The 14,553-nt window shown below is 41.2% G+C and overlaps 1 long non-coding RNA gene across 1 annotated transcript in view; it reads left to right on the top strand.

Moving 5' to 3' along the window:
* The window catches only part of LOC308338072, a 29,698-nt gene that overhangs the window by 3,533 nt on the left and 11,612 nt on the right, over positions 1–14,553 (top strand). Inside the window, exon 3 of the long non-coding RNA XR_013966370.1 lies at positions 2,484–2,592. This is a non-coding gene — a long non-coding RNA (uncharacterized lncRNA). The remainder of the gene's footprint in view (positions 1–2,483; positions 2,593–14,553) is intronic.

The following is a 14,553-nucleotide window of genomic DNA, read 5'->3' as shown; positions in this document are numbered from 1 at the left end:
CAGTACGTTTTTCTTCTCAAATTCAAAAATTTATTGACGTGAATTGAATATTTAAGTCAATCAGTTTCATTATGGCCCCTTGTGAGTTGTGTGATCTTGGGGATGCTATTCATTCTCTGTCTGTGCTCGTTTCTCTGTCTGCATACGAGGTTCAGGGTGATTCGTGAATGTTGCTTGGCGAGGTAGTGGTTCACAGTGAGCCCTCGGAAAGCTGTGGCTCTTATTACTGTCCATTCGTGTTACATGTGAAACACCACCCAGCTGTGTTGGGGGAAGCAAACAACGTGGAAGACTCAATCTTGTGCAAAGGACCCTAGAATGCCAAATAAGTATTAAGAGTTATTCAAAATATCATTTGTCGGGGCATCTGGGGAGATTCAGTCAGTTGAGCGACCAACTCTTGGTTTCAGCTCAGGTGATGTTCTCAGGTCTTGGGATCAAGCTCCACGTCAGGCTCTGCACTCAGTGGGGAGTCTGCTTGGAATTCTGTCTCTCTCTCCCCATCCCTCCCCCTGCTTGTACACTGTCTTCCTCTCTCTCTCTCATATAAATAAATCTTTAAAATATATATATTATATATAATATATATACACATGCGTGTATATATATATTATATATATTATATATAATTTAATATATATTAAATATATAAAATATATATATTTATATATAAATATATAAAATATAATATATATTATATATAATATATATACACATGCATGTATATATATAATAATGTATATATATAATGTGTATATATAATAATATATATAATATATTATATATAATATACATATACACACGCGTGTGTGTATATATAATATATATAGTGTATATATATAATATACATAATATATATTATATATATACACACACGCGTGTGTATATGTATATTATATATAATATATTATATACACACATGTGTGTATATATTATATATGCATATATAGTATATATGTATATATGTATATATAATATATAATATATTATATACACACGCGTGTGTATATATTATATATGTATATATAATATATGTGTGTATATATGTATATATAATATATAATATATTATATAATTATATAATTTAATATATATATTAAATATATAAAATATATATATTTATATATAAACATATAAAATATAATATATATTATATATAATATATACACACATGTATATATAATGTATATATAATGTATATATAATATATACATATATGTATATATTATATATACATATATAATGTAATATACATATATACATATATAATGTATATATAATATATATACACATGCATGTATATATAGATAATGTATATATAATGTGTATATATATAAATGTGTATATAATAATATATATATTATATATAATATACATATACACGCGTGTGTGTGTATATATAATATATATATAGTGTATATATAATATATATATTATATACACACGTGTGTGTATATATTATATATGTATATATAGTATATATGTATATATGTATATATAATATATAATATATACACACGCGTGTGTGTATATATTATATATGTATATATAATATATGTGTATATATGTATATAATATATTTAATATATATACGTATGTGTATATATTATATATATTATATATATTATATATGTATTATATATGTATATATAATACACACACACACATATGTGTGTGTGTGTGTGTGTATAATTTGTCTATTGCCCATGGGTTAAGTTCTTTTCCTGGTTCTCAGGGGAAGGAATGGTGAGAAGGAGCAGGGTGAGGCTAATGGACTTCGATCTCTGACCTTGAATTTGGTTGCTACTCTTGGACGCTACCTCAAGACCGTGAGCTCTCTTTCCTTATCTTTTCACAGCCCATCTGAATCAGGATTGTGGCCAGCTTTCTTGTTTCTTGCTTAGAATGAAGATTTATTCTCTTTTTAACTAAAGGTTACAGGGAGTTTTGAAACTATATAGAGTGCATTCATCTAACAGAATGTCAGGCTCTATGTGAAATAGATGGCAGAAGATCCAGGTGCTAAACTGACACCTTGAAATTGTTTTATTTTTTATTTTTTAATTTATTTTAGAGAGAGTCTATGTGTGAGTGAGCATGAGTCAGGGGAGGTGCAAATAGAGTGGGAGAGGCAGCGCATTTCAAGCAGACTCCACACCAAGTGCGGAGCCGCTGGTCAGGCTCCCTGCTCATCAGGGAGCCTGCTTCTCCTCCCTCTGCAGCTCCCCCTGCTTGTGCTAGCTTGCTCTCTCTCTCTGTCACATAAATAAATAAAATCTTTTTAAAAAAATGTTAGAACCTAAGCTTTATTGTGTGCATACTGATAAAATACAGGAGAACTCTTGGGAGTCATTTGCATATAGAATTCTAGCCTTAGGAGGGGGAGGAGGAAGTCAAAGGTAGCCCCAAATTAACTGTAACTGCTGATGGTTAGAAGAGGCAATAAAGCAGCATGGATTTTTGTGTTCTCTGCCCCATCTCAGCACACCGTGGACTCTTCAGGTTGTTCCAGGAAGCTGTATCATTTTCCATACTGACCCCCAGCCTGAAGCCCGGGACAGCAGGTTCCTCTCCTGTAATCCAGTGTTAAGGGTAAAATTCCATGATTTTTCTTTAAATTGTGTTTGATATACTAGACCATTAGGACCAGGAAACTTGTAAAATCACCACTGTTCATGGCTCCATGTGGTGAAATATATTTAAATATAAAGCATGTGTTTAAATATTAAGTATATTTATATAAAATATGTATTTATATATTTTATTAATTATTATTTATTATATATTATATAGAAAAACATATATTTATATGTAATATATTTTATGTTCTATATTATTTATAATTGTATATATAACATTTATATAACAAAAACATAAGTTTATTTAATATTTAAATTAAATATATTTAAACATAATGGACTATCATTTGGCCTTAAAAAATTAGAAAATGCTGTTTACAAAAACTTGGGTGAACCTGGAGGACATTATGTTGAAAGAAATAAGCCAGACACAGAAAAGACAAATAGTGCATGATCTCACTTACATGTGGAATCTAAAAGAATTCAGCTCATAGAAGCAGAGAGCAGAAGGGTGGTTTTCAGGACCTGGGGTTTAGGGGAAACGGGGAGATGCTGGAGCAAGAGGACAGAATTTCATATATGCAAGATTAATATGTTCTGGAGTTTGTACACCATGGTGATTAGGTTAACAATACCAGCTTGATATTTGAAATTTGCTAAGAGAGTGGATCTTAATTGTTCTTACCAGAAATAAAAAGCAAACTAGTGAGGTGATAAGTAGGTGTGTTAATCACCTTGATTTGGGCAATCATTTCACAGTGTATACACATATCAAAATACCAAGTTGTACACCTTAAATATTTGCAATCTTTATTTGTTACACCTCCTTAAAGCTGAAAGAATTCAGATAAAATGACACAGAAATAGAGGAAGAAGATGATAAAGGTGATAAATAATGCCATGTGAGGACATTTAAAGGAATATCTACAACAATAATAAGAGGAACAATAACTAACCATCATTTAGGAGCAACAGCTAAGCTTATAGAGCACTTAGGAAGGCCTTTTGGTTCTCCTCTGCTACCTTAACCCTTATTCTCCACCCTCCCCAACTCCCAACAAAGAATTTGCATTTATAAATAGTGTTATTATCTCAAATGAGAGATGTTTGTTCAGCACCCAGGAAGCGGTGGAAGTGGTGGTTGATTGCCTACTTAGTGTCAGGCACTCAGAATTTTTTGATAAATAAAGCAGGGCTCCTAGTCTGCCTTCGGCTCAGGTCATGATCTCAGGGTACTGAGATCGAGCCCTGCATCGGGCTCTCTGCTCAGCAGGGAGCCTGCTACCCCTCCCCCCCCACCTGCCTCTGCTTACTTGTGATCTCTCTCTCTGTCAAATAAATAAATAAAATCTAAAAAAAAAAAAAAAAAGCAGGGCTCCTAGAGCACACTTAGCATGATAAACACCAAGAAATGTACAGAATTGTTGAATCACTACATTGTACACCTGAAACTAATATAACACTGTATGTTAACTACACTGGAATTAAAATAAAAAACTTAAGAAAAAATAGGGCTCCTTCCTTCCATGAGCTTAATTTAGTGGTGGAAAAAAAAATGTGTTCTGGAAAGAGAATATAAAATGAGTAAATTCCTGATGGGAGGGAGATCTGGCTCCGACATCTGTCACCCCACTGATAGCCAGGGCTGGATCACCGGATCTGGCTGGGAAAAAAGATAAAGTAAAATTAAATTAAAACAAGTAAATTCCAGAGGGCAGGAGGTGCTTGGCCGTGTCCTCATCAAGTTGGGAGGTGGAAGGTTGAATGGGAGAACAGGTTGCCTTATGAAGGGACCAGAGTAAGAGTGAGGATGTAAGGGAGTAGGATTTATAAGGGCTTGACGCAGATGGATGAAAATGGGTGCAAAGAAGGCAGAAAACGCTTAAATGGGATCATTCCGGAACTGGATGAATTATGAAAGGGACGTTGAAAGCAGGCAGGCTTCTCAGGGCGAAGGCACGTCCTTCTCACTCACCTCCTCCCTCTCCTAGCCCAGGAGGCCAGGGCTCTGCGCGGGGAGCGGCAGCGACAGAAGGGACGGGGGTGCCCCATGGCACAGAAGGCCAAAGTTGGCTGCGGGATCGGGAGTGGGATCAGTAGGACTGGTTTGGGGATCCTTGATCGAGGCCACCCCGCTGATGGCTCAGGCCGTTCCAGTTCCCAGACCGAAGGCAAGAAGGTGGATTTGCTGAGCGCGGGATGCTTAGTGCCACGCTTCCCTCTGGAGCCCCTGTTGCTGCCCGCGGTTCCTTGGCTTCCAGGACACAATGCCACGCATCTGCCCAAAGCAGAGACTTGAAACTAGTGCCAGGGAAGTCAACAAAGCCCTTCCCGTGCCTAGAGTGGGCTCCTGCCAGAGACGGGACCAGCTGTGTGCATCTAGGGAAATGAGCCACGGAGGCAACACGTTCCCTGCATCCTTCCAGTTCCTCAGGACCTTTTGGAGCCTAAGTTGAACAGGAGACTGTGTCTTTTCTTAGCCAGGTGCCTGAACTGACTGAAGGTTAGGGCGATGGGCCACAAGACATTTCACAGACACAGTCATTTCCCCTTAGGACTATAGTCAATTCAGCTTGCATTAGGGCGTGTGTGTGTATCACATATTATATAATATAGGGTGTGTACTGTATCGTGTACATATGTGTATGTATGTGAGTGCATATAAAAATGGCTCTGGGCCCCTGGGGGAATCAGTTCCTTAAGCGTGGGACACTTGGTTTTGGCTTAGATCATGATCTCGGAGTCCTGGTGAGGTTGAGCTGCTGCATCAGGCTGGGCACTGGCTCAGAGCAGTCGGCTTGAGAGTCTTTCCCTCTTCCTCTTCCTCCTCCTCTGCTTCTACCCCGCTAGCACTCTCTCTAAAACAAACAAACAAACAAACAAATAAAAACTTTAAAAAAAAGGAATGGCTCAAGTCAAAGTACATTTTTTAAAAATATTTTATTTATTTACTTGAAAGAGAGAGATCCCAAGTAGGCAGAGAGGCAGGCGGGGGGGGGGGGGGGAAGCAGGCTCCCCGCTGAGCAGAGACCCCCCCCCAATGTGGGGTTTGATCCCAGGACCTTGAGATCATGACCTGAGCCTAAGGCAGACACCAAACAGCTGAGCCACCCACGAGCTCCTTTTAAAAAATATTTTCTTTATTGGGGCGTCTGGGTGGCTCAATAGGTTAAGCCTCTGCCTTCGGCTCGGGTCATGATCTCAGGATCCTGGGATCGAGCCCCGCATCGGGCTCTCTGCTCAGCGAGAGCCTGCTTCCCCCCCTCTCTCTCTGCCTGCCTCTCTGCCTACTTGGGATCTCTCTCTGTCAAATAAAGAAATAAAATCTTCAAAAATATATTTTATTTATTTATTTGAGAGACAGAGAGAGAATGAGCAGGGGGAGAGGCAGAGGGAAAGGGAGAAGCAGACTCTCCACTGAGCTGGGAATCTGACATGGGGTTCAATCCCAGGACCCTGGGATCGTGACCTGAACCAAAAGCAGTCGCTTAACTGACTGAGCCACCCAGGCACCCCCCCTTTTTAAAAAAGATTTTGAATTACATTTTAATTATGGATAAACAAAAAAATATTTTTCAATAAGAATGTTCCATGCAACGTTTGGGAAATACCTATACAAAAACATTATTTGTTGTTTATTTGAAATTCAAATATAAGGGAAAGTTTTACACTTTATCTGCCAATCCAAGTTTATTTCCCAATCTTGAAAATCAGGAAGATTAAGGGATGCCTGGGTGGCTCCACTGTTAAGCGTCTGCCTTTAGCCTAGGTCCTGAACCCAGGGTCCTGGGATCAAGCCCCATATCTGGCTCCCTGCTCAGCAGAAAGCCTGCTTCTCCCTCTCCCTCTACTGCTCTGCCTACTTGTGCTATCTCTCACTATCTCTCTCTGTCAAATAAATAAATAAATAAATAAAATCTTTAGGAGCACCTGGGTGGCTCAGTGGGTTAAAGCCCCTGCCTTCAGCTCAGGTCATTATCCCAGGGTCCTGGGATCGAGCCCCGCATCGGGCTCTCTGCTCAGCAGGGAGCCTGCTTCCCCCTCTCTCTCTGCCTGCCTCTCTGCCTACTTGTGATCTATGTCTGTCAAATAAATAAATAAAATCTTAAAAAAAAAAGAAAAAAGCCTCTGCCTTCGGCTCAGGTCATGATCCCAAGGTCCTGGAATCGAACCCCACATCGGGCTCTCTGCTCGATGGGGAGCCTGCTTCCCTTCCTCTCTCTCTGCCTGCCTCTCTGCCTGCTTGTGATCTCTGTCTGTCAAATCAATAAATAAAAATCTTTTAAAAAAAGAAAATCAAGAGGATTAAAATATTGATGCATTAAAAATTTTTGAATTTCTGTTCTTCTGTTCTTTTATATAATACTTTTGGTCATAAGTGATAACTGACATTATGAAAATTCAAGGAATTCATAGACGTCCAAAGCAGAAAGAACAAATCTACTCACATCTCAGGAAGAAAAAAAATAATGAGGGTTGGTATTGGTGATATTCAATATTGCTTGATATTCTCAAGGATATCCCTAGGCACACAAGGATGAAGAAGAAAGGGTGAATGGATGCATGTATGTAGAGAGAGAATCTAATAAGACTGAAATCATGCTACATATGCTTTTTAAAAAGTATTAAATTCAAATTATACTTCATTTTATTTTGTTTTATTTTTAAATGTTTTAAAACACTTTATTTATTTATTTGACAGAGAGAGACACAGCAAGAGAGGGAACACGAGCAGGGGGAATGGGAGAGGGAGAAGCAGGCTTCCTGCCTAGCAGGGAGGGTGACGCAGGGCTCGATCCCAGGACCCTGGGATCATGACCTGAGCCTGAGGCAGACGCTTAACCGACTGAGCCACTCCGGCACCCCAAATTTTACTTCATTTAATAGAAGAAAAAGAAACATAGGAGATCGAAAGAACAGCTGAACTTCAGGAAGTTGTTTCTTCACCACAAGAAATATTAGTTTCACAAAATCCCCTTTTTTTTTCTTCTCCAGAGTACTCTGAACTTCTCAGTCTATTACCTTGTCTCTAAAGCATAATATGTCTTTTTTTAAAGATTTTATTTTTTTATTTGACAGAGAGATAGAGAGAGAGCACAAGCAGGCAGAGCAGCAGGCAGAGGGAGAAGCAGGCTCTCTGAGGAACAGGAAGCCCGAAGCGGGGCTCGATCCCAGGATGCTGGGATTGTGACCCAAGCCAAAGGCAGACGTTTAACCAACTGAGCCACCCAGGCACCCTGAGGCATAATATTTCTTAAGACTTTCCCAAAGATGCCCACTTATCCTTAAGAACAGCTACAAAATGTTCCAGCAAGTATGATCAGGTCATGTGAGGTCTGATTTATTACGTAAGACCTCCTGTCCTGGACACTCAGATGTCTTGGTCCTCAGTGGTCAGAAATTTGAGATCAGAACTAGACAAGCAGAGTGAAGAATGAAGTTAAAGATACTCACAGCCAGGGACAGAGAAGAGAGAGAACAAAGCTTATATGAGAGCAGGACTTATAAACAGAAGGAAGAGGGTAGAACAATGGCATCCTAGGACGGTGAATTGAGGAGTTCCTTCTTTCTTACTTTCTTTCTTTTCAGTGCTTTCAGTGACATTCTTCTGTTCCAGAGAATGAAAATTGTTTAATGTTAGCTTCTCATGCAAAGGTTGCAAATTGGCAGCTGCTGCCGGCATCTATCCTGCAGACCTTTTTTAGATGGTCAGCACGCTTTTCGAGAAAACAGATTTCAGTTAGGGGCAGCTGGGTGGCCCGGTCAGTTAAGCATCTGCCTTCGGCTGGGTCATGATCCCAGGGTCCTGGGATCAAGCCCCACATGAGACTTCCTGCTCAGCAGGGACCTTGCCTTTTCCATTCTCCCCACCTGTGCTCTCTGGCTCTATCTCTTTGTCAAATAAGTAAATAAAATCTTTTTTAGGGGCGCCTGGATGGCTCAGTGGGTTGAGCCTCTGCTTTCAGCTCGGGTCATGATCTCAGGGTCCTGGGATCGAGCCCCTCGTCAGGCTCTCTGCTCGGCGGGGGCCCTGCTTCCCCCCCCACCGCCTGCCTCTCTGCCTACTTGTGATCTCTCTCTCTCTCTCTCTGTGTCAAATAAATAAATAAAATCTTTTTAAAAAAATATTTTAAAAAAAGATATTTCAGTTAGTCATCAGCATTTTTTAAAAAAGATTTTATTTATATATTTAACAGAGAGAGAGAGATCACGAGTAGGCAAAGAGGCAGGCAGAGGTGGGGGTGGGGAAGCAGGCTCCCCGCTGAGCAGAAAGCCCGATGCAGGGCTCGATCCCAGGACCCTGAGATCATGACCTGAGCCGAAGGCAGAGGCTTAACCCACTGAGCCACCCAGGCACCCCCAGTTGTCAACATTTAAAGAATGGAAGTTTTCATATAAATATTTGGATTCGGGACCAGTCTTGAAAAATCTGGAAAATCTGGCAGTCTTGGCCCAACATTCGCCCCCGGCACACTGAGCTGGGGCTAAGTACCAGCCATCCCCTTTGAAAGAGATACATTCTTCCTCAGTTTGCCCATCTCTACTCTCCTTGCTGTTATGTCACCTGCCTTTATCAGCATTTGAGTTGGTAATCCAAATCATTTAATAACATTTTTTTTTAGGGGCGCCTGGCTGGCTCAGTCAGAAGAGCATGTGACTCTTGATCTCAAGGTTGTGGGTTCAAGCCCCACATTGGGTGCAGAAATTACTTAAATAAATAAAACTTTTTAAAAAACCCAAAACATATTTTTTATTACGTGAAATATCATACATACACAAAAGCAGAGAGAATCACCATCTTATGTAGTCATCTCTCAGTTTCAACAACTATTCTTTTTTTTTTAATATTTTATTTATTGGACAGACGGAGATCACAAGTAGGCAGAGAGGCAGGCAGAGAGAGAGGAAGGGAAGCAGGCTCCCTGCTGAGCAGAGAGCCCGATTTGGGGCTCGATCTCAGGACCCTGAGATCATGACCTGAGCCGAAGGCAGAGGCCTTAACCCACTGAGCCACCCAGGCGCCCCAGTTTCAACAACTATTCTTACCAGCCTTGTTTCATCCATACCTTAACCAATTCAACATACTTGCGTAAGCTCCTGGATTATTTTGATGCGAATCAAGACATCACATAGTTTCATCTGGAGATATTTTAGTGTGTAATTCTAATCACGCCTCTTTCCGTTATGCCACATATGCCACAGGTTATACTGTGGTGATAGGATATATTATGCAATAGTAGTGAACATTTTTTAAAGATTTATATTATTTGAGGGGCGCCTGGGTGGCTCAGTGGATTAAAGCCTCTGCCTTCGGCTCAGGTTGTGATCTCAGGGTCCTGGGATCGAGCCCCACATCAGACTCTCTGCTCAGCGGGGAGCCCGCTTCCCCCTCTCTCTGCCTGCCTCTCTGCCTACTTGTGATCTCTGTCTGTCAAATAAATAAACAAAATCTTTTTTAAAAAAAAGATTTATTTTATTTGAGAGAGAGAGAGAGCACACAAGTTGGGGGAAGAGCTGAGGAAGAGAATCTCAGACTCCTCAGCGAGTGCGGAGCCCAACTTAGGGCTCAATCCCAGGACCCTGAGATCAAGACCTGAGCTGAAAACCAAGAGTCGGCTGCTCGACAGACTGAGCCAGCCAGGCGCTCCAGTAGGGAATATTTCTTTTTTTTTTTAAGATTTTATTTATGTATTTGGCAGACAGAGATCACAAGTAGGCAGAGAGGCAGGCAGAGAGAGAGGGGGAAGCGGGCTCCCTGCTGAGCAGGGAGCCTGATGCGGGGCTCGATCCCAGAACCCTGGGATCATCACCTGAGCTGAAGGCACAGGCTTCTTTAACCCACTGAGCCACCCAGGTGCCCCAGTAGGGAACATTTCTGAGGGCTTCTTCTGTGGCTAGACATTGGGCCGGGTACTTCTGTATGTTATGTCGTTTCTTCTCTCATCAATTCTATGGCGGATACTTCGCTATTATCCCCCTCTTCTAGAGAGTCTCCACATACAAGTCCTCCCTAATATAGATACACATACATATACATATGAAAATATATACTTATATATAAATATAACATTTATACATGACTAATATGTTATCCATATCATAGAAAAATTTAAATACTTACATAAATAATTTAATTTTATTTATTTATAAATTTATATTTATTTTACTTTTAATAAATTTATTTATTAAATATATATATACAATTTTATACAGAGATTAGAAGAAGTAGTTTCATTGTTTTTTGTTTTTTTGTTTTAAGGAAATCTTATTCGCCCTGGTGATATTAAATTCCCATAAACTGGGGTTCACATATCTCATTTTCCACTCATGTTAGGGTCCGTTATCAAATGGGACATGTGAACCCAAACTTCAAAACTTATTTTCCAGGAGCGCCTGGCTGGCTCACTCAGTGGTGCATGCAACTCTTTATCTCAAGGTTGTGGGTTGGAGCCCCACAATGGCCGTAAAGAATACTTAAAAATAAAATCTCTTTTTGTTCTTCATTTTTAAAAAGATTTTATTTTATTTATTTGTCAGAGAGAAAAAGAGGAAGAGTGAGCATAAGCAGGGGGAGCGGCAAGCAGAGGGAGAAGCAGGTTCCCCTGAGCAGGGAGCCTGATGCAGGACTTGATCCCAGGACACTGGGATCATGACCTGAGCCAAAGGCAGACACTTTAACTGACTGAGCCATCCAGGCAACCCTAAAATCTTTTTTTTTTTTAAATAGATTTCATTTGGGGCACCTGGGTGGCTCAGTAAGCCTCTGCCTTCTGCTCGGTTCATGATCTCAGGGTCCTGGGATCGAGCCCCATGTCGGGCTCTCTGCTTGGCGGGGAGCCTGCTTCCCTCTCTCTCTCTCTCTCTCTGCCTGCCTCTCTGCCTACTTGTGATCTCTATCTCTCTGTCAAATAAATAAATAAAATCTTTAAAAAAAAAAAGAAAAAGAAAAAGAAAATTAAAAAAAATATTTCATTTATTTATTTGAGAGAAAGAAAGAGAGAGAGAGAGAGTACACACACAAGTCGGGGTAGAGGGAGAGAATGTCCAAAGACTCCTTGCTGAGCATGGAGCCTGACTCAAGCTTGATCTCATGACCCAGAGACCCGTGACCTGAGCCGAAATCAAGAGTCAGACCTTAACTCACTGAGATACCCAGGCACCCCTTAAAAATAAAATCTTAAAAAAAATTATTCTCCAAACATGGCTAATTATTTCTCACCAAATAGTTTTTTTCCAGATATACTAGCCTGGGTGCTGCCTTCAGTTACATGCATGCATCTCGGCAAGCTCTTTTCTGAGGTGCGCAAACCACAAATATTCTGCATTGGGAGCTGTAGAGGAAATGAAATATATCACCTTCAATTCCTGTGTGCTTTTAAATACCTATCCTTGGGAGGGGACAGGGCGTCTGTGTGGCGCACTCCTGATTTCAACTCAGGTCATGGTCTCCCAGTCTTGACATCAAGGCCTGGGTCAGGGTCAGGATGGATTCTGCTTGAAAGTCTTCCCTTCTGGCCCTCCCCTTGCTCTCTCTTTCTCTAAAATAAATGAATTAATTAATTAATACATACTCCAGGGGTGTCTGGCTGGCTCAGTCGGTAGAGCATGTGAGTCTTGATCTTGGGGTTCGTGAGCTTGAGCCCGACATTGGGGGGTATAGTTTATTTTTAAAAAATCAAATCAAATCAATCAATCAATCAATCAATTGCATCACACTCTCCCCCAGTACATTGCTAGGTAATACTCAGATTGAGGCCTTGCTGTAGAGATGTTTTTTCCTCCACACTAAATTTAAGGGGCGAGACGCCTGTGTGGCTCAGTCGGTTAAGCCGCTGCCTTCGGCTCAGGTCATGATCCCAAGATCCTGGGATCGAGTCCGGCATCGGGCTCCGTGCTTAGTGGGGAGCCTGCTTCTGCCTGCGTCTCTGTCTGCTTGTGCTCTCTGTCTCTCTCTCTCTCTCTGACAAGTAAATAAATAAATAAAATCTTTAAAAAAATAAATTTAAGGGGCATCAAAACCTCAAGGTTCCTGATAAATGATACCTTTTGCACAATTAAAAAAATCAAAATTAATTATCATGAACAAATTATCAAATTTTTAAAAGATTTTACTTATTTGGGGTACCTGGGTGGCTCAGTCATTAAGCGCCTGCCTTGGGCTCAGGTCATGGTCCAGGGGTCCTGGGATCAAGCCCCGCATCTGGCTCCCCGCTCAGCAGGAAACCTGCTTCTCCTCTTCCGCTGCCCTTGCTTGTGTTCCCTCTCTCGCTGTGTCTCTCTGTCAAATAAATAAATAAAATCTTCGAAAAAAAAAGATTTTATTTATTTATTTGAGAGCAAGAGAGAGAGCAGGAGCAGAGGGAGCAGAGGGAGAGGGAGAAGCAGGCTCTCTGTTGAGCAGGGAGTCTGATGCAGGGCTCAATTCTGGGACTCCAGGACCATGACCTGAGCAGAAGGCAGATGCTTAACCAACTGAGTCACCCAGGGGCCCCTTGTTTTGTTTCATTTTGTGTTTTGGGCACAATAGACAGAGATATAGACCCACTGAGTTGTGGCCTCACAACAGGGACAATACTGGAGACCATGCTCTTCATGGTGATTTTGAACTTGGAGAGACCCTTAGCTGTTCCCAGCATCTAGGGTCCATAGGACAGGACTTGGTCACTTGCATCTTTAAGTAACTGACACTCATTGAGGTAACTGAGATTGTTGCATTTTATCCTCAGTCAAGGAAGAGGGAGAAAGAGAAAAAAGATAATGAAATAGCATAAGAGAAAAATGAAATAGGTGGGGTGCCTTGGTGGCTCAGTGGGTTAAAGCCTCTGCCTTCGGCTCGGGTCATGGTCTCGGGGTCCTGGGATTGAGCCCCTCATCGTGCTCTCTGCTCTACGGGGAGCCTACTTCCTCCTCTCTCTCTGCCTGCCTCTTTGCCTAGTTGTGATTTCACTCTGTCAAATAAATAAAATATTTAAAAAATATGAAATAGGGAAAGGGGTACATGGTGGGGAACAGGAAAAGGCCACTAATAATGGGGAAGAAGCAAGACTCTTAACTCTAGGAAGCAAACAGAGTTGCTGGAGGGGAGGTGGGTGGAGAGATGGGGTAACGGTGATGGGCATGAAGGAGGGCACTTGAAGTCATGAGCTCTGGGTGTCATATGCAGCTCATGAATCACTAAATTCTACCTCTGAAACTAATAATACAGTATAGTTTAATCAAATTGAATTTAAATTTAAAAAATGAGGAAGAGGCAGTTAAGAGTGTGTGGGTACGGGGGTGTCTGGGTGGATCAGATTGTTGAGTGTCTGCCTTCAGCTCGGATTATGATCTCCAGGTCCTGGATCCAGCTCCACGTCAGGCTCCCAGCTCATCGGGGAATCTGCTTCTTCCTCTCCCTCTGCCCTCCCTGCCTGCGCTTTCTCTGTCTCGTTCTCTCTCTCTCAAATGAATAAATAAAATCTTTAATAAAAAAGAGTGTGTGGGCCCAAAGCCTGACCCATTGTGTGTCCTGAGCCAGTTGCGTGAAGTTGTCTCTCAACTTCCTCACCTGAAAAATGAGCATGATAACAGTGCCTGCATCCTTAGGCTTTCAAGAGGGTTCTGTGAGTTAATGCATGTAGTCTCTTCTACTCCAAACATTCAATCCACCAGCAAATTCTCTTAACTCCACCTCAAAAACACATCCCCAGAACTTTCACTTTTCCCGCAGGCCTTAAACCTCACCACTCTTATCTGAAAGTGCAATGTTGCATTACCTTTCTGTCTCCGTGCTTTCCCATTTTCCCTCCTCTGACCATTCTACCCTAGGAAGCCAGAACAATCTCATGGTAAAAATGTGAATTAGACCCTGTCGTGCCGGTGACTGTAACTTTTTTAGTGCTTATCCCTCTGTTGGGCCTAGAATAGGCATTTAATACACGGCAACTATTATTGCATTATTATTTTCTGGATTCTAGGAAGAAAATGCATTAGG

This window comes from Martes martes (genome assembly GCF_963455335.1).
Source record: "Martes martes genome assembly, contig: scaffold_287, whole genome shotgun sequence".
Taxonomy (NCBI): Eukaryota; Metazoa; Chordata; class Mammalia; order Carnivora; family Mustelidae; genus Martes; species Martes martes.
Note: the sequence above shows the minus strand (reverse complement) of the source record. Positions and strands in the feature narration are given on the sequence as shown.